Genomic DNA, 19351 nt, shown 5'->3' with positions numbered 1-19351 from the left:
CACCATGAGCAAAGTAGTACTAGGTATGATTGTATGCAGTATCCACTAAACATACTTGGCATTCAGTCTTAGTCCTTACCCTGCACTTTCCCATATATGCTTTACTTCAAATCAAATGGGTGCACAGGAGTTTGCTGAATTGGGGTTTTATTCAGTGTTGCCATCAATGTGAGTAAACAGTAATTTCATAAAACTTAGAGGCTACAGTGGAGTAGTGTTGGCCCTATTGGAGCTGCAAATCCAAAGCCAAGGATTTGGGATGTGGGTAGAAAGTAATAGAATGACATAACCTTGGAGTATACTTAGTTGGTGTGGGTAGAACACTAAGGAAAGAAGATAGAGAGTATAAATGTGTATTTGCTATTGCAGTGTTACCCTGCCCTGCCACCTTCTTTGCCTAGGTCCAGCCAGAGCTGCATCTGTCAGAAATGAAAATGCTTTTTAAAAGGCTGGTGCATAAATGCTAAGGAAAAGCTATTATAATCTTTAGAGTAAGTTTGGAGTAAGCTTATGATCTCAGGGCTGGAACAGAAAAGTTACTGAATACTTCTCACTTTCTAATAATTATGAATAGTAGGTGCTTGTCACGTCTGATGATTTAAGATAAAATCAGGAAAAAACCTGAGTCATTCTAATAGTGCAGATTGCCAAGGAAGCATAGGCAAGAGTTACAGCTACCTTAAACAGCTTAGTGTGTGGTGTTTATCTTCAGCTTTTTACAGCTGGAGAAATTGCTTTGCCATGGAAAGCAGTGACCACCAAAACCAGAAGTTTTTATAAGTCGTGTATACACCAAGACACAATGGGAGAGGAGCACTGGGGTGATGAAGAAGGCCCTGCGCCTGCCTAGGTAGCTGTGGGATATGGGGCTTTATTCCTTTTCCAATGCCCAGAAATGCCTTCCCTGAAAGGGATAAAATTTGCATTCATTTCTGCATTCTGTGTTCATACATGTGCATGTGATTTTCACGCAGAATGTGGAAGGAAGAAGGTGGTGTACTTTACAATTGAGTTTAATCTGGCACATATTTGAAGAATAATAGCTAGTAGTGTTGACAATGCATAAATGCTCTGTGGCATGACTGCAACAGTGACATTGTAGTTTTGCTGTTACCCTGAAAGACTGTTAGCAGAGTGAACCAACATATTAACTGAGCATTTTCCTTTTTACTTTCTATTCAACTCTGCTGTAAAACCCCTTTTTTTTCAGTGTTATGGATACATATGGATAGAAGGGCCTTTTCAAAATAAGTACACTAGAGTTCTGCTTAATGATATTCAATGAAGCCACAGGGCACTTTGAAAGCTGCAGTCAGGAGGATATACAGTTAATCATTTTTACTGGGGCTGTGTATCACTGACAAGAAAAGTTGTTCTCCCTCTCTTATATTTGTGTGAGTGTATGAGGTTGCTGATCATGGGCAGTTTTAAGTCCTTCTAAATATGCATTTCCTTTAATTCATTAAGAGACTTTCGTGTTCCAACATATCCATTACAATGACAAACTGACACTGTAAAATTAAAAAGCCTACGATTACTCACTTGGTTTGTGTTTTAATCAAGGTATTGTAATATGACTCCAGGGAACCATAAATGGCAAAACAAAGAGTTTTGGATTTATGTGGGACCTCTGTATACAGAATATCTAAGTGGAAGGAGCTGGGAGTGGAGATGGAAGAACAAAAATGCTGGATTTCTTCCTGCATCCAGGAAGGATGGTTTCAAATGTAGTTTGAGTAGAGCCTAAAACAAGTCTCTGGCCAGCTTGGGATCAGAGATCCCAACAAACATGTCTTCTGTCTTTATTTTGGCTTTTGGACATTGAGACCATCCAAGGAAACCGTGTTGGGCCCATACAGTATTTTTATGAATCATCATTCCATGAAAGACCTTAGGGAGGTAAAGCGATATAGAAAACATTTCTGCATGCATTGTGGTTGTTAGGCAGGTAGTAGCTGTATCATTTCCTTATCTTGTAAAATAAAGTTGGCATGTATATGGATGCTTGTTTGTGTGTAGGCAGGAGAGGAGACAAGTGTGCTGCTCGTTATTTGTGGTTTGTGATTTTAAGAGTAGTTTTCTCATTTTGTGTAGAACAAGTTTGATTCATTGCCTCAGGCTGTGGAGCTCTGACATCAAAAAGTGAGCAGCAGTGAGTGTAGCAAGAGTCAAGCTGCTTCATACAGTCCTGCAAGGAGAAAGTGTTTCTACTGCACTCTTAGTGGAATTGCACCTCTTGTACTTGCTCAAGATATGCGTTTTGGGTGCCCTTCCCTGTGACACAGCCCATGTGTCACAAAGCAATTCTCTCAGAATTTGTATAGGAAGTTTCAGGCTTTTCTACAAAATTTATGGAAGACTGTATAATTTTGAAGGAAGTTAGATGAACACAATGAACCAGTGAGATGAACCAGCTCTGAAGGTGGTATAGCAGCTGTGCCTTAGAACTTCTTTTTTGTCTGCAATGTTCACGTGGAAACTACTGTGGATTTAATAAGTATTTGTCACTTGCATGGCAAAGATATGAACAGGCATTTTCATTGTGGACCCAAGTCTGTCTTTACAAAAGATGGCACAGAAAATCCTGTCACAAAGCTAGGATTTTGGAGTGGCTCCTCTTTTATGAAGTTCCCCTGTGGATCCGAGTGAGATGGCCCAAGGTCATCTGCATGCATAGTAACTAGCCAGGCTTTATTTGTAGCTCTATGAGCAGCTGGGATTTGTATCTCCTCCTCAAAGAGTTTTCAAAACCCCTGTGGTACAGAAAGTCTGAGTTTCACTTTAGAATTTGACCAATGCAACACTCATCATTAACCCCTGGTTCTCTTATTGGTCTTCTCATCTTGTCACCTGATGTATCCACCACCTTGTCAATATTTAAGGCAGCATGAGTGAATTGGGCTCCCTATATCTCTGAGCAATTGCAGGTACAAAGTTGGCCAGAGCCCAAGTACCAGTCTGTATGAACTAGGAATTGTTTTATTTCTTGTTAAGCTGGTCACTGCCTTTTCTCATTCAGGCAACTCAGAGTAGTATTTTCTCATGTTCAGAGCATTTTCTCTTTGTCAGCACAAAGGTCTTCTCAGTTGTGTGACTGAGGGAGGAGCAAGTAACTATGGTGGAGAAAAGAAGTCCAGCACATAATCCAGCTACCTAAAAATGCTAAATCTGTGACACTGATACTCAGAGTGACAATTCACCCAAAAGCAAAAATGGAAATATTTTTCTATTTGCTCTCTGAGCCAGTTCCCTGATTCCTTGCAGGAATCAGGATGGCCTCTCTAGCTACCATGGCCCTAGTGGAGTGGCATTCCCCTTCCTGGGCAGGCAGTGGGGGTGCTTTGTCTGCAGAGATGTCACCGATCTACTACCTTCATTCAGACTCCTCATTTGCACTAGATGGCACTGTAATAACACTTGTTACATCACCCCATTTATTTACCAAAAAAACCCCACCTGAATCACTTGGGTTATCTTCAAGTGCAGTAAAGCTAGTATTTTAATTAATTTGCATTTTCTGAACATTAGTGCTTATTTGACAAATGAGTGCTTCTATACATATGGATATGTTGTTATTAAGTCTGCATGTGACCAGCAGTCCAGAACCATTCTGAACACACAGCCATATCTCTGATGCATCTGGCTTACAGGTTACTCTTTGAATCATCATTGGATTATACATTGCTCTTTTAAAGCTCTCTAATTTTGTAATGTCTATTGTAATTCCTAGCTTGTAGTGTTGATAGAGCTTTAGTGTTTAAGTATCTTAAAATATTTTTTCTCAGCTGGAACCTCATACTCCCCCATTTGTAAACTCTTATGGTCAGCACATCCATTGTGTCTTGAGTATCCTTTCAACAGCTCACCTCAGGTCTATTACACAGTACTTTCTTTTTAAGCTTTAAAAGGCTAACCTTAAAAGTCTTTGCATCTGGGTTCTCAGAATAGAACTTTTTGATTTTGTCTCCTTGCTCAGCCACTCCTAATTTCTAAATGAGTTTTACATCTCTCTGGCATTAGGGCTGGTTTTGGTCTGATTAAGTCTTGCATTTCTGTAATGATTCTCATCCAAGTAGATCTCCTCATACTTTATTAACTAGTGGAACATACTGCTTATCCATTGTCCTTGATCAAATTAATAAACCTTTAGAGTGAAAGACAGTAAATGATTCTGCTGAAGGTGGTGAGGGAAAGCATATGAAATTGTATATGAACTCTGGGCTTCAGGATTCTTCCACATGAATATGACAAGTGAAATATCTCATCAGTGTTATATAGATTACAGCAATGTCAAAATGATTATGTGAACTAATTCAAGGTCAGTGGCTTTTTCTTCAAAGCTCTAAAACAGAGCTCATGCTGTCACCTAAAAAGGAACGTCAGCTGTTAGAGGTCTTATTTGTTGTGAACGGTGATAGTATATGTAGCCTTGGCTCTTTACTGCAAAGACAAACAGCCTCCAAAATCCATCCATGAGTGTTTACTAAGAAGTATTGCCCTGTGAGAATGTTGTTGGCGCTTCATGTTGTTCTATATAGAGGCTTTGACTGACATAATATAAATAGATGCATATTCAAGACAACTGTTCTTCAGCATCCCTGAACAAAGCAATTACTGCAGCAGAGAACTGTGTGCTCCTGTTACAGGACGTGGCATTAGGGAAAAATGGAGTTACCGTTCAGTCTCAGTCCTGACAGGACAACCCAGTTAATAACTTTATGCCTTCTGAGACTCCCAGAGATGTTCAAAGTCCTCAGTGAACAGGAACTAAAATTGCACATGAAATAAAATAGCAAAATACTTACACAGATAAAGCTGTGGCACCAGAACACAGTGTAAGGGAGGTTTGCCAGCTACTGACATGTGGTTTTTATTTACCACATTTGCTAGGTGTTTTACTTAAAAACTGTAGTTGGAGTGGAACCTTCAAGCTTTTCTCAACAGTTTTTCATTGCCTTTGAGGGGGATAATAGTCTAAAATTACTTAAATTAATGAAAAAAAGCTTTATTATACATGATTAGCAAAATGTAACCAAATTTTTTCATGATAGGTGCTACTGTGAAGTGTTTTCATTTTGGAATAAAAATCTGGTGTCGTCTTCAAAGTATCTTGATCAGTTCTACCTCTGACCCTGAATCTGCCATGGTGTGATAGAGTTATCTGTTGGCATCCATGGGAATTTTGCATTAAGCTTCAAACGGGACATATTTTTTTTAATCTCTTTCAATTTGTCTAATTTCATCATTTCCTAGATGCTACCCAGCAGTGTGTTTTAACAGAATACATCCTCTATAATTCAGAGGTATTGCAATAAGTGTTTGTTTTCCTCCCTCTCATCTGTAAGGTTTACTGTCTCTAGCACAGTGATAACCCAATGAATTATTTTCACTGCAACTGAAATCCAGTCTTTAGTTAAGTGATAAAAATTGTTTTAATTTAAGTAGCAAAATTAAATTATTTAATTTCTCTAGCAGTTGCATACAATGCCCGAGTAAGATAGGTAAGAGCACAGGATGGGAGACAATCAGAACAACAGTGTTGGAGGGGCAATGTCCTTGCCTCAAGAGCAGCAAGCACCAGCTGCTTCACAGGACAGTGCAAGAGGTGTAGTGAAAGCTGTGGGGTAACTTGGCAATGCCTATTTGCTTTGGTTTAATTTTAACTACAGGAAGATTTATACCATAACATAAAGCACTGGAGATGTTTGTTTATATTTTTCTATCTTATGTAGTGTAATAAGGAAGTTCTTACTAACAGCATTGATTATTAATTTTTTTTCTAAATCCTAATCTGATGGATGAATTTGCAAGGTTGAATCCCTAACCAAGCTACTGTATATCTGTTAGAGGTATACAATTCCGTGTTGTTTATTTTTAATATTTTTGGTTCACATGGCTGATGAAAGGGTGGATTTTGCTACTTGTGATAGTGTTTTCATTGGAAAAATAAGTAACCGCTGAACGCTGAACAAAGGAATCTAAGTGAAAGAAATGTAAACCTCAGTCAGAGCTGGTTATGAGCCTGAAAGGCTACTGTTCTCTATTCTTAGTTATCTCAAGTCACAGGTGATGTAGCTCTAGTTTAAAAGTGAAATGGAAAATTTTGTCTGTGTGGCAGAAAAAAATATTATTTTAAATGGTTCTGAGAACATTTTTTTCTTCATTACTTGTCAGATTCATTTGCTGGCAATATTTTAAAGTGCCATAAAATTATTTTGTCAATTTGTTAAGGAGATTTAAATCATAGGATGTATTTAAAAACCCAGGAAACAGGTGTTTAAATTCCACAGAGTGTAAAGAGCATTTGATTTGTGACTGTTATGTTATTGTTTAATCCTGTCATGTTTGCTTTCTGCTATTTGTTGAAGCTTACTTTGACAATCTGTAGATCTCAGTCTTCAATGTAAATCAAAGACATGCTCAAATATATGAGAGGAACATGACATTAAGTAAGGCAATAATTCATTTTATAAGGAAGTATTCAATTTGAATAGCTAAATATTATATATATATAACTTCATATAGTTATTTTGTGCAGTTGACACATTTAGCAAATATTGCTGTCCATTTTACTTGTATGTGTAGTCTGGCTTATCTTTTATATTAACAGAATCACAAAGTCTGGAAGGTGTATGATGAAAAATGTAGCATCTACAGAACTTGAAAGGCTTTAGAATTTATCAATTAACATCTGAATTTGCTTGAAAAAACCTGTAGTGTTTTCTGGCATCTTTTAAAATAGACTGATCTTAAGAGTTCTTTTCTACTAAGAGGAATAAACTTTATGGTATTTGACCACAACATACTGCAATATTTAGCACTGTCTCTGAATTACTACTTCATTGTATTGTAATAATTTTTGTTTGCAAGGATTAGGAAGATTTCACCTATATTAATAAAAGTTCCAGAAGCCCTGCTGATAGAAATGTTAATGCCTGACTTTATGGGCCTGCAATGTACAGCAGACAAGTTATTTAAATCTGGATGGTGGACACTGAAGGAAGCAAGTTAATTAACAGGCTTGTGAATGAAACTTCTGAGGAAGACCAGTAAGAACTGATGGGCTACCTTATAGCTTTACTCACAGCGCAGTGATTATGTATTGAGCTGCACTCAATTTAAATCTGTAAATCAATTAAATGCTCTTACTAGAATCACATTATTAACTTTATGTGGTCTGATCATTTGCTTTTGGCTTTATATCCATGCTGTTGCTGGTTCTATACAAGTGATATATTGCATTTTATATTCAAAATTGCCTTTTTATTTTTTTAAATGCTAGAAGTCAGAAACTGCAGTCTATTTTACTGTCTGAACTGCACATGAAAAACAAATGAGTGGCCTGGATCTTGAAAATAGGAATGGACCCAACACAAAAGCTAACAGACCTTTACAAAAACTTGAATCTGAGTCTACTAAAACATTATGTCAAGATGTATTAAGCAAATATTAGTTGTCCTTAATCTAAATGTTCAGGGCAGCTCTGAACTTCAGAGACTTCCAAACCACACTTTGTGCTTGGAATTGCTCTTGTGTAGAGAGAAAACCTAGGGAATTAGAGGAGCAAAAAATGCTTAAAATGTGGATGATTCAGATGAAAATGCAATTTCATTGTGTCAGCTAAAACACCCACAAGAGCCCATCCCAGCAGAGCTGTGAGATGTTCTCTGATAAATGAAAAAATACTGCATGCACAATGGTGAAAATGGTGCCACATAATGTAAAAGATGTGAATGGTGTATTACCAAGTTTTGGCTGTAGTTTATTAAATATTATGTAATCTTTCAAGCATTTTGAAAAAATGAAAGTAAACGACTGGTTTCTGTATGTTCAAATCCATTTTACTAACACCCAAGCAGTTTACAGCTGTACATATTGTTCTAGGGGTGTGAGAATGCCTCAAGTGTTTGATTATCAGAATTATTTATGTAGCTGTACTTGCAGACACTGAAACAGCCTTTTGAATCTGGATTTTGCCTTTTTTTTTTTCTTACTGCTGCAGTATGATGTGTGGTGTCATCAGTGTGTTTGAGTGGTGAATTTGCTTGGATACAGCTTTTTAGGTGTTCATGATTACTTACTAGATTGTTTGATCTTCAGATGTGCTCATTTGTCTGTTTCTTGGATGCATTATTTTTAGAAAGATGGAGAAATTGAAGAGTGTGGCAGTCTGGGAAACTAACCACATGAGAGACGGGTATGAACGTTACCAGCTCTCTGTATGTCTGGACTGGTGATGTCCCCGTGGCCAGTGGTGGCTGCAGTGGAAGGTGGCAGGACTGGCGGAGCACCTGCCATGGCAGTGGGCTCCTAGGGTGTAGTGAGCAGGGTGAAGGAGGGCTGTGAGGCTGGCTTCCCGCCCTCCCATCCCGTGGCTGTTCCTGGTGCTTCTCCCCCTCACGCTTCTCCCCTCGCACTTCTCCCCTCACAGCATTTAGCCCTTTCTCAAGCAGGTTTCCCCAGAGGCGCCATCAGCGCGGCCCAGGGGCTCTGGGGCACCTGCGGGCGCTGGGGCACGTGACCCCTGGGGCTGCGCGGCTGCAGAACCGGCCGGAACCGGCCGGAACCGGCCGTGTCCAGTGTGGGGCAGCCCCCGCCTCTCCTCACAGGGACCCCCTGCAGCCCCTGCCAGTGCCTGGGCACGGACACCCCAAACGTAGAGTGAGGGTGTCCTGAGAGGTAAGCAGGGGACGTGATTTGGTGCCTGCGCTCAAGGGCTGCCATCGAAATCTTAGTTATTGCTGGGGGCGTCCTCGAGATGAATGCGTTCTTACTGAGTGCCTTTGAGGTAGCCCATCTTACGTGGTGATGTTTCAGCGGCAACGGCAGGAGAGTTTTGCTGCACAATGAGATCGTTTGCTGGTCATCCCTCTTCTGACTGAACTTGGGTGGTTTCTGGGGAGGAGAGCCAGGGGTGCTCTGGGGGCGGCCCTGCCTGCCCCCCTTGCCGCTGAGGGCACGAGGGAGCCTCAGCTTTCCAGGAAACACACCCCAGCTGCCCGGCTTTGTGCACCTAGCCTGGTGAGTACTGGGACCAAGTACATGTACAGTGCATATCTAATGAATGCCATCCCACTGAATCATTAATAGCAGTTTTCATTTATTTTTGGTTCAATACAAGATTTTTGTGTTAAAAAAAAGAAGTTTTATTTACTTTTCTATTATCAAAAAGACCAAGACATTTGTGGTGATGAAAATCTGTCCTCTGTGCCTTCTGTTTTTCCCTGGCAGTAGCATTATGTCATGCTGCACCTTTCCCTCCATGGGCATTCTGCCTAGTGACTCTTCCACCTGATTTTGAGTCCATAGAAACCTGTTCAACCTGGGTTAGATCATGACCTATTTTTGTGAATTTGTATGTTGCTAAAATAGATGCAGTATCCACCAAACCAGCATGGCCTCACTGCTCTCGGTAGGTATGCCTTGAATTTCTAAACTGATGTCCTGTTGTGTACAGCTGTTCTGATGGAGGAAATGATTTTTAGAGGTAAATATGGAGAGGTGAAGAAGTGATTGGGGAGATCTCACAAACCACCTGCTTGCCTCAGGCAAGTAATTTTCTTGTCAGCATGCTTAGAGATTTTTTCAAAGATTGCACTGTGTTAACCTACGTTAGTTACTCCCTGTCCCCTGATGTGGGTGGAATAGATCTTATCTTGCTCTGCACCTCCCAGAGATGTGCTGTGGCCTTCAGCATACTAAAATGGAGATTACTGTGTTCTTGCTCATTAGACAAGAGAGAAAGAAGGGTGCTGGCTTAGTGGCAAGGTATTTGTATGTGTAAGTGGTCATCTGTTTAAACCCTATCACTTTGTACAATTTACCAGAATTTTGCAACTTAATTTTCAGAGGTAAAAAATGTCTGTGGCTTGGTGTTAGCTTGAGATTGATTTGTGCTTTAATATGGATTGCCCATCTAACGGGGTTATATCACTTGGCCTCCTGTCCTGTAAAATGGGTTGCTAGCAGTTCCATGTATTGCAGATATGTCACATTAGCTCACAATCATACCTTTAATTTGTGAAACAATTACATTGGTAGTGAGGGAGATGTTAGTACCATAGAATTTTTATAGCTCATTTTAGAATGCAGTACCATGACCTTCATGCAGATATATATGTGTTGGTTTTTTAATCTGTTGATTGCTCTTTTATTGGTGAAATGCGCTATCATTATCTGATAACAGTGTCACAAACAAAACTGCCAGTAGATTTATCCTGGATGCCTGAAAGTGGAGTGGGGCTTGTGTGGTGTTTGGGATGTGAGTTGAAGACTTCTCTCTAATCAGGATTTTCTGTTATGACTGTGTCTAAATACATCTGTGGCAGTTTGAGCTATGGGGGGGAGAGGAAGAAACACATAAATGCAAGTTGAGGTCCTGTCTTTCTTATAGCACAACCCATAGGAAAAAGGAAGAGAATTGTGAAAATAGTGTAGTTGTATTTTTCCTTTTGTAAGCAATGCTTAACTAACACAACTGGAATTTTAAGGAATCTCAAGTTATGCTAGGTAGCACAGTAAATTGACCAGCTGTAGCTGAGTTGGCCATGTGTGAACACCAATTAGTATGCTACATGGTAATACAATTAGGAGAATCAAGATGAAATGAAGAAAAAGGGAAAGGTAAGCTGAATATCTTCTACTTTGTTACTCTCAGGGGCTTTCAAAACAAAAAACTCAACTGCAGAAGCCATAGGCAGAGGCTGTGTAAGAAACGATTTTATTCTGAAAAGGCCCGGACTGGCTAATTTTCATCTGTAAATTCTACAGTTCTGTGCCCAGTGAAGCATTCTCTGGATAGCCCCCAACATCTGGTGTGTGTGGGATATATTGACTTGTCTGCTAATGATCCAAACCAAACAACGACTACTGGTTACTGTGTGCTGCCCCATGGAAGCTGTGCTTCTGTTTTGCAGCAAGTAGCAGCACTGCACAACTCTGATTTGTGCAACGTCCCTGTGATGTCCCAGACTCTCTCCTGCCTTTCATCCATTGCCATCCAGATGCTTACAGATTGCACTGCTATCTACAGAAGAGCATGGGGAATCCTCAAAAGTTCTTCTGGGAAGTGTGTCTTTATGCTTCATTTACTGAGTAACATGCAGTGAACAAGCAGTGAATTTAAAGTGGACAGTAATCCTTATTTCTCCTCACTGGTTCCCTGCCTAGTGATACTGTGATATTAGTGAAGGAGGAGGTGGATGTCAGAAAAGAGAAATGTTATTGCAGAAGGGTGAGGAGCATATATTCCCTATATAAGCCATCTGGCACAGCAGGCCTATGCTTGTCTGTGGCTCTGAAGGTATGAAATCCTTTTTCCAGCTGGTTGGGTTTTGCAACGGATTTAAGTCCCAAAGAAGTTTTGGGGTAATATATGAAGTGACAGCAAAATGAGTTTTCAAACTCGAAGTAGTATGTCAAATTGTTGCAAAGAAACTTTAATGTCAGCAGGATTCCCTTCCAGGTAAAACTTGAGTGCAGAGAAATAGCATCAGTGTACTATGGTTGGAGAGACTGGTTGCGTGTATAAGGATTTAGGATTGTGTGCTGGGCTCTTGATTTCCAGGTCAATTAAGTGCATGATATCAGACTTTATATTCTGCCCAAGTACTGGTTTCAAGCTCTCTGAATTTTTGTTACCAGGAATTAGGACACAAAAATACTTGGCAGGGCTTAATTCCTGCCCCTAGACAATACATCAGTACATTCTTGTAATAAAATCCACAACTCCCTTTGCATCACTATTAATCTCAGTGATGCACAACTTTAACAGCATTTGGAGTCTGTCCAAGAAAAGAAAGTTTCTTAGATTGGGAAGTTAAAAGGTTTTTATAAGAATGTATTTTTCTTAAATGCTGCTTTGGAAATCACTGATAAGGAAATCAATGTTTCGAGTCTTCTAAACTGCATTTCCTTTTCAAAGTTCTGTAGTGTCCACTGCCTTCTGTATATATTATGTATCTGAATACAGTTAAAGTAATAATTATAAAAATAACAGGATTATGATTCTTGGTCAAATTTTCCTCATTTGTGAATATCTATACTAAGATATTATAGAGAAAATAATTTTCCCCTGTAATGCAAATTATATCTCTTTTAATCAAAATCTGTCACAGCTAATTTCCATTATGCCAATGACAATGTTCCTGATGTATTTTATAGGAATAAGGAAGTTTAATATCTTATTTACATATACTTGTCAGAAGAAGAATGCCATCCTCTTTGACTTCAGGATACTATTTCTTGTTCTATAATTTCCTTATCTGAACATGTATTGTTCTATACCTTTAAACTTCTTTGTGTCCCCACCATTACGAATGGGCTTCGCCTTAGAAATCTGTAATTCTGTGCATATGACAAGTGGTCAAATGAGGATGCCAAGCATGTGAAAGTTTTTTGGTGTACACATAAGCAGTTCTACCATGCTTCTATACTTAATATCTTGGAAAACAAAAACCAAAACCGAAAAGTCTACTCTATCCCCCCTACTCCCCCCTCCCCCAAATAAGAAAAAGCCCCCCAAACCCCAAGAGAGGAATGAATCAGTAAAAAGGCATTCCAACGAGTCATAAAGCAGGAACAAGGAATGACAGATCAGTAATATGTTTAATACTTCTGTTTGAAAGGACAATCCATCCAAGACTCCTGTGTATAAAAGAACTAGTATTCTGTATTCAGAGGTTGTTCTGGGTAGTGTGGGACACTCTGGAAGCTGCCTGGGGAAGTTTGCAGTGGTAGAACTCCTCTTATGAATTTGAATTTCAGAGACTAAGCTGTCCTACCAAGGAACTTGCAGCACTTTTGTTGCTATGCATGTGATGTGGTGGAGTGTGGAAAGGCCTTATGATACAAAAAGTAAATACACAAGAGAGGAGTGGAAAACTTCAGCAAAGACATTATAAGCGTTGTATTGTAAAAGAAGAGAAAGCCACCAAGTTTCTGTAAGAATAGAACTTTGTTTTTCTGCACAATGCTGCGCCTTCTTGTGCTTCCCTCACTGCATAATTACCAAGTACTTTTGTTGCAATATTGTATTTCTCCCAGCAGTGCTAGTGAATTCCCAGCACCCTCAGATAAAGTTGTGTAGGAAGTATATAGGGAGCTTCTATTTTAAGCATTTAGTTGAAAACAGTGACATTAAGATGTCAGTGATATTTTTTTACTCTTCAGTTAATAACTGTTGGCATGTTGTCACAAATGTCAATAAATTACTAGTGATGTTTTCTTCTCATTTATTGATACACTGTTGGGAGTTCAGACTGATTGATAAGAGGAGCATACCAGAATATTACATATAACAACAGTATTTTGTCTGATGAAGTTAAGTTGGCTATGTCTAGAATTCTAAAAAACAGTAAGTTTTTACTAACATGAAATGTTAACTGTATTTGCTAGTGGTGTGCACTGGGATCTGTGCCAGTACATCTAACTTTTGAGGTTAGTATTAGCTTTGAATGGGTAACAAACACAGCATTAAAAACTCTGCACTATCAGTGCAGTCTTTGGCAATGCCTAGGCCCCTGCTCTGGGGACCTAAGGCAAACTAGGCAGGGAAGGAAATGGGTAATTGAATTACCACTATGGTTAAATGAGTAAGAAGCTGTTTGTTTGCACGCACAAAGTCTGCTATCTTAAAACTATACACTCTGCCACATTTGCAAAAGAGAAACTGGCATCAGTTATTTTGTGTAGCTGCTGTTAGATACTAAAATCTGTGAATGCAGAGCTGAGGAATTATGTATTGTGTGTGGCCAGAGGGATCTTAAGCAGCAGATCTCCAGCTTGCCAAAGGAAGAGAAGGACTGGTCTTTTCTGTGACTGTTTTGTCAGTTAGGAGCTGCACCTGTACTACAAAGGAAATGGGGAATTCTGTGGTACATCAAATACATGGTATGAAATCTGCTTCAGCATAGAAGCTTTTCAATTTTATCTTTCTAGCTGATAATATCTTCTGAAGGAAGCTATAAATATATCAATAGAAGATTACATCACTAGCCAAAGATGATAGTTTTACTATATTTTACTATTTTTATTTTTGCTGCATCTTTACCTGCTTTTTTCCTGTGCTGATGACGAACAAACCAGTTGGCTAGGACTTTACTTCCTTGTGAAAAATGAAATGCATTTTTAATATGTCCTTCATATTTGACCTTTTCAAAAACTTACCTGCTTCACAAATATATTGGTTTGCCTAGGGCTCTGCCAAATATGCTGTGTTTGTAAAGAAATAGGACAAATTAAATACTCTTTCCCCCATATTTAATATGTGGAAATAGAATAATCCATCCAAGAAAGTTTGCTGGCTTTGCCATAAATACCTTTTTTATGACTGTGAAGATGGCTGTATATAATTTTTATGTGTAAAGAGATTGTAAATGTACACAAACTGAGCATTGCTCTAAGTGATGTCCATGCTCTATAAATTATACAGTAGGCCTTTCACATTTATAAAAGATAGATGTCTTTTGTGAGTATTACCCTTAGCTAGAATGCTCTGTTTCATGGAAATAAACAGTGCTGTTCCATTTCAGTAACTCTCATTAATATATTCACTAGTCTTTTAAAGGTGCTTATCAGCCTTACTTATCTTGAAACATCTTTTTCTTTCATGATCTTTTACATGAACTTTTGTATATTCCAGTTAAAGAAGAACTGTTATTTTACTGTGAGGATGGTTTCAGATGGTATGAGGATTTTGCCATTTGCCATATTCATGTATATTGCCAAAATCCCTCAGGGTGGGTTTGGGCTGATCCGTGTCATCACCTCCAGGGTCCTGGTTCCCTAAAAACATGCCTATGCATACTTCTAGAAGACCTGCTGTTCAGACCTAGCCTGTGCATTAGTCTTGTCCTGATACAGTGTCAAGGGGCACACACTGCAGCTTGGTGTCTAGGAGCGCTAACAGGTACAGCAATACATTTTGTTTGATGCAAAATCTGCTATATAATCCTTAAGAAATATTTCTTCAGTTGGTGGAGTTTTCATAAGTGGCAAGTTTTTTGCCACTCTGCTTTTTTCATTGGTCACACTGCATCACTTTTTCAGCGTGATTACAGATTCAAAGAAAACTTGAAATTATCTAAATTAACTTGATACTCTCATTTTATGTCCATGATACAACTTTGTCAGCATGGATTTTCACCAACTGACTGCTTTCACTGTTTGTTTTATGTTCAAATCAAGGATTTATATGCTCTGTTATTAAGAAGGACTCAGGTTCATGTTTATCTGCCATTGGCACTTTCATTTAACTCTTGAATATTTGTTCCATTTCCCTGGTAACTGATGATTATGGAATATACAGAGGTTCTGTAACAGAGTATTTTTTCACCACACTTTTGAAAGCTTATTCATCTATTTTGTAATTTCTTAATCTGTTTTTAAACCCAGTACTTAATCTTCTGGTTACTTACTTTCCCATACACTGCACCAAGTAGTATTGTCTCACCCAGACATCAGTTTTGTTGGAGGTTTGTCTTGAGAGTAAATTGAAAGCGTGAATATATTGATAGCAGCTAGCTAGCATGGGTAATAAAAGTGATGAAAATGGAATGGCAGATGATTGAGGACAGATGAAGAAGCAGAATATATCTTTAGCCCTTGCATAGCTGTGTGGCGGTCTGGAAGTCAGTTCCCTCTTTGCATGTCTTCAGTAATTCTTTTACCTGAAATTAACTGAAGCTAATTAGCCAACTTTATCAGCATATGCAACACAGTTGTATCTCAGTGGCTCTGCAGGCATATTGTAAACAACATGTGTTTTTGTTCAATGAAGAAAATCCACTGAGGAGATCAACACTGAGGCAAAGAAACCATTTTATTCTCTGCCATCTCCTCATTTTATGTAATTGCTCTCTTTTTTTTTTGGCTAATACTCTATCACTTGGTGACTTGAGAGATTTCACAGAAATATTAAATCAACTAGGTAATTATTTCTGCTGTTTTAGAGACATCAAATATTTGTACTACAATTATTTAACAACTGAAATAATACTGAGTGGGATTAGAGTAATCAGTTTCTTTGCTGCCATTGCATTTGAAGATTCTGCTCTCTTCTGATTCAGAAAAAAAGGATCAACCTTGATTCTTTGTCAGCCTGTGAACAAGCTTCTAAACTGCAGTTAGTGGTCTTCAAGAATGTGTAACTTTGTTCCTAGATTTGGTAGGACCAATAGAGTCTTACAGCTGAGACCAGGAACATGGCTTCGCCAGCTACCAATTCCTATCAGGACAACAAATCCCCTGGATAGGCTTAAAAAAATAATGTAAAAATAATAATAATTTTAAAAAATCCTGTAGCAAAGCAAGTTTGAATTGGGCTCATATTACATCTGCATGATCAAGACAGTCCTTTAGACTTCAGTCTTCTTCTGAAGACTGAAGACATCTCCCTTATGAGGAAAGGCTGAGAGAGCTGGGTCTCTTTAGTTTGGAGAAAAGGAGACTGAGGGGTGACCTCATCAATGTTTACAAATACGTAAAGGGTGAGTGTCAAGAAGATGGAGTTAAGCTTTTTTCAGTGATGACCAGTGATAGGACAAGAGTAATGGATACAAATTGGAGCATAGGAGGTTTAAGGTGAATATCAGAAAAAATTTTTTTACTGTGAGAGTGACAGAGCACTGGAACAGGCTGCCCAGAGAGGTTGTGGAGTCTCCTTCTCTGGAGACATTCAAAACCCGCCTGGACGCCTTCCTGTGTGATGTACTCTAGGTGACCCTGCTCTGGCAGGGGGGTTGGACTAGATGATCTTTCGAGGTCCCTTCCAACCCCTATGATTCTATGATTCTGTGATTCTATGATTCTGAGACTCAGGCTAATGCTTAACTGACACATACTAAGTCTTTCATTTTTAGATCCAGTTCAGTTGTATACCTTCATATTGCCTGAAAGACTGATATGGCATTCTTTTTACAGCAATTCCTATATAGAATGGCAACACAGAATAACTTGAAGCTGTTAAAACACTTTCTGAGTTTTCTAGATCTCTATCTGACATTACCTCCTGAATTTTGTGTAACCTGTGAAGGATGGTAGATGAATACTAAGCTGTCATTTGGACAACTGCAGCAACTGCTGAGCTGAATGATTAATTTTTTTATAATTCTATTAATAGTTTCAGTCAATAGAAGAAGTAACTGTATGAATTAGAATACCTTCATGACCTCATTATGATTGGTACTTAACTCCTTTCTTTCAGGCTAGCTGAAGTCTGTGTGCTGGATGCTTGCATAAAAGATGTTTTAAAATCTGTCCACAAGGCCATGTAGCTGGACAAATGGCTTAGTTTTCTGACAGAACATAAAATCTGAATTAACACTTGAGAATGCATAACTTATGGTTTCATAGGGGAACAACCACATTTTCAATTTAGAAACATGTCCCAAGCCCTTCATTAGCAGTGTGTAGTTTAATCCCTGCTGTGTCATACCGTATCATGCAATAGTAACCTTTTCAAATTCTGCCATTAAGTGGGCAGATAGCTCCATTCTGTTTAAGTAAAATAGGTGATGTATCCATTGCTGAATTTATGTTGTGGTCCTTTCCATTAATGGCACTGAACACTTTACATGCTATCATTTTAAAGGATGTCTATTCTGACTTGGCAAACTTGTTCTGGATTTAGAATTCTATGACAAGAGTGCTGTGGTACAAGCTCTGTCCCCTGCAACCCAAGCATCTAGACATTCTCGAGCTGGGATGAAGGATTACTCCTGAGTCGTGTAAACTTGTAGCATAGGAGAGCCTGGAAAATGTGTTGCCAAGGGAGAAGAGTGTGAAAATTTTAATTCTAGCCCTTCTCCTGGATACACAAACAGATAAGTTGAAAATGTTTTTTACTGAGTATTTGTTAATAATCTACCTTTTGAAGAAATGCAATAGCTGAGTATTCTGAAAATTATTCTAACCTTTGCTAGATGCCAACATATCCTGTAATAAAATAGCAGCAACCAGGTATGAGAATTAGGGCTTTTCTCATTCCTTCAGGGAGCTGCTTCGAATACCAGCCATTTATTCTGCTTTGTCAACAAGATCTTTATCCAGGTGGCACTGAGATCAGCTCAGGAGGAAGGAATGGTTGTTCTTTGGAAGACTAACTGCTCCTGTGGTTGCTTCCTTCTGACTTGTTTAGATAGAGACAAAGCTCATTCAAACAGGAGTCTAAAGCTTTTCTCTGTTAATTGCATTGCTTTCAGCAGTTTTGTTGACAGTGCGCCTGGAGGGAAATTTCTGGTATCTTAGTACACTAGTGATGCAATTTTTAACTTGCTGTTGAGTGAGAGTGAAGCAGATAAATGGCAGAAGGCTTGTGAGTTTAGAGGCACTTGTTCAATAGGAAAGAGCAGGACTAAGTATGCTATTAATATGAATATAATAAGCCCTTATGCTCTCAGTGCCATGATTTAAAAGGTGGGACTTGATAACTGCACAGAGAAATATGATAAAAAAATATTGCTGGTGCTGTGACCTCTTTCTCTTAAGCTGTGCTGGACAGGATGGTACAGCTTAGCTCTGCAAAGTCCTGCTCAGGAGCAAGATGCAAACCTCTCTTGGGGGGGAACTTTCAGCATTTGTTTTCTGCTGCCAGTCGTGGTGTTTGTGTTGATCACCATGGCACTGAACAGCTATTGGATGCCTTGTTCTCATCCAGCAACCTGGTACAGGACTTTATTTTTTTTAACAGACATTAAACTTCTTAGAAGGTTACAGCCACCTTCTTGTCTTTTTCCTGGCATCTCTCCCCATGGCATTTGAGTGCTATGTCATCTTTTCTTCAGAGGGTAGAACTCAGCTTTTCTGGCATCATCAATGTCTGTGTGGGCAGCCCATCCTCCTAAGGAACACCAGTTTTTTCACTTTGATTTTTGTTTTGGTGTTTTGCATGTTTGGTTTTTGTTTGTTTGTTTGTTTGTTTGGGTTTTTTTTTGTGTGGTGTTTGGTTGGTTGTTGTTAATGGCTTGCATCCACTTCTAAGGTGTCCAGCAAAAGCATAAGTGGAACTGTTAGTTTGGATTTTCTGTGACTGTTTACAGAGAGTATTATCAATCAAGCCTGAACTCAGGCCCAACTAATGAGTGAAAGTGTTTGAAAACAGTACCCTTCGTACAGGCCAAGATTAGACATGAGTAGAAACACTACTCCCACTAGGAGCAATTATGTAAAACTTGTTCCTATGGAGAATCTGGATGCAAATTTTACCTTTAATACAGTTGCTTATAATCTGGATACCTGCATTTTTTTTGCCAGCATGTTGAGTGATGAAGAGACTTTTAGCAGCAAAAAAGCATTATGGAAAATGGCTGAAAGCACTGGGAACACACTGACGTGTCTGGGTTTATATAATGAG

At 38.9% G+C, this 19351-nt stretch overlaps 1 protein-coding gene across 1 annotated transcript in view; it reads left to right on the top strand.

Annotated features, from left to right (window-relative positions):
* The first annotated feature begins 9383 nt into the window (after nt 1-9383).
* Nucleotides 9384-19351, top strand: part of VSTM2B (V-set and transmembrane domain containing 2B) — a 186150-nt gene continuing 176182 nt past the window's right edge. Inside the window, exon 1 of the mRNA XM_051629669.1 lies at nt 9384-9412. The gene's annotated coding sequence lies outside the window, so the exon portion shown is untranslated. The remainder of the gene's footprint in view (nt 9413-19351) is intronic.

The sequence above is a fragment of the Apus apus genome, chromosome 11 (assembly GCF_020740795.1).
Source record: "Apus apus isolate bApuApu2 chromosome 11, bApuApu2.pri.cur, whole genome shotgun sequence".
NCBI classification, from domain to species: Eukaryota; Metazoa; Chordata; class Aves; order Apodiformes; family Apodidae; genus Apus; species Apus apus.
Note: the sequence above shows the minus strand (reverse complement) of the source record. Positions and strands in the feature narration are given on the sequence as shown.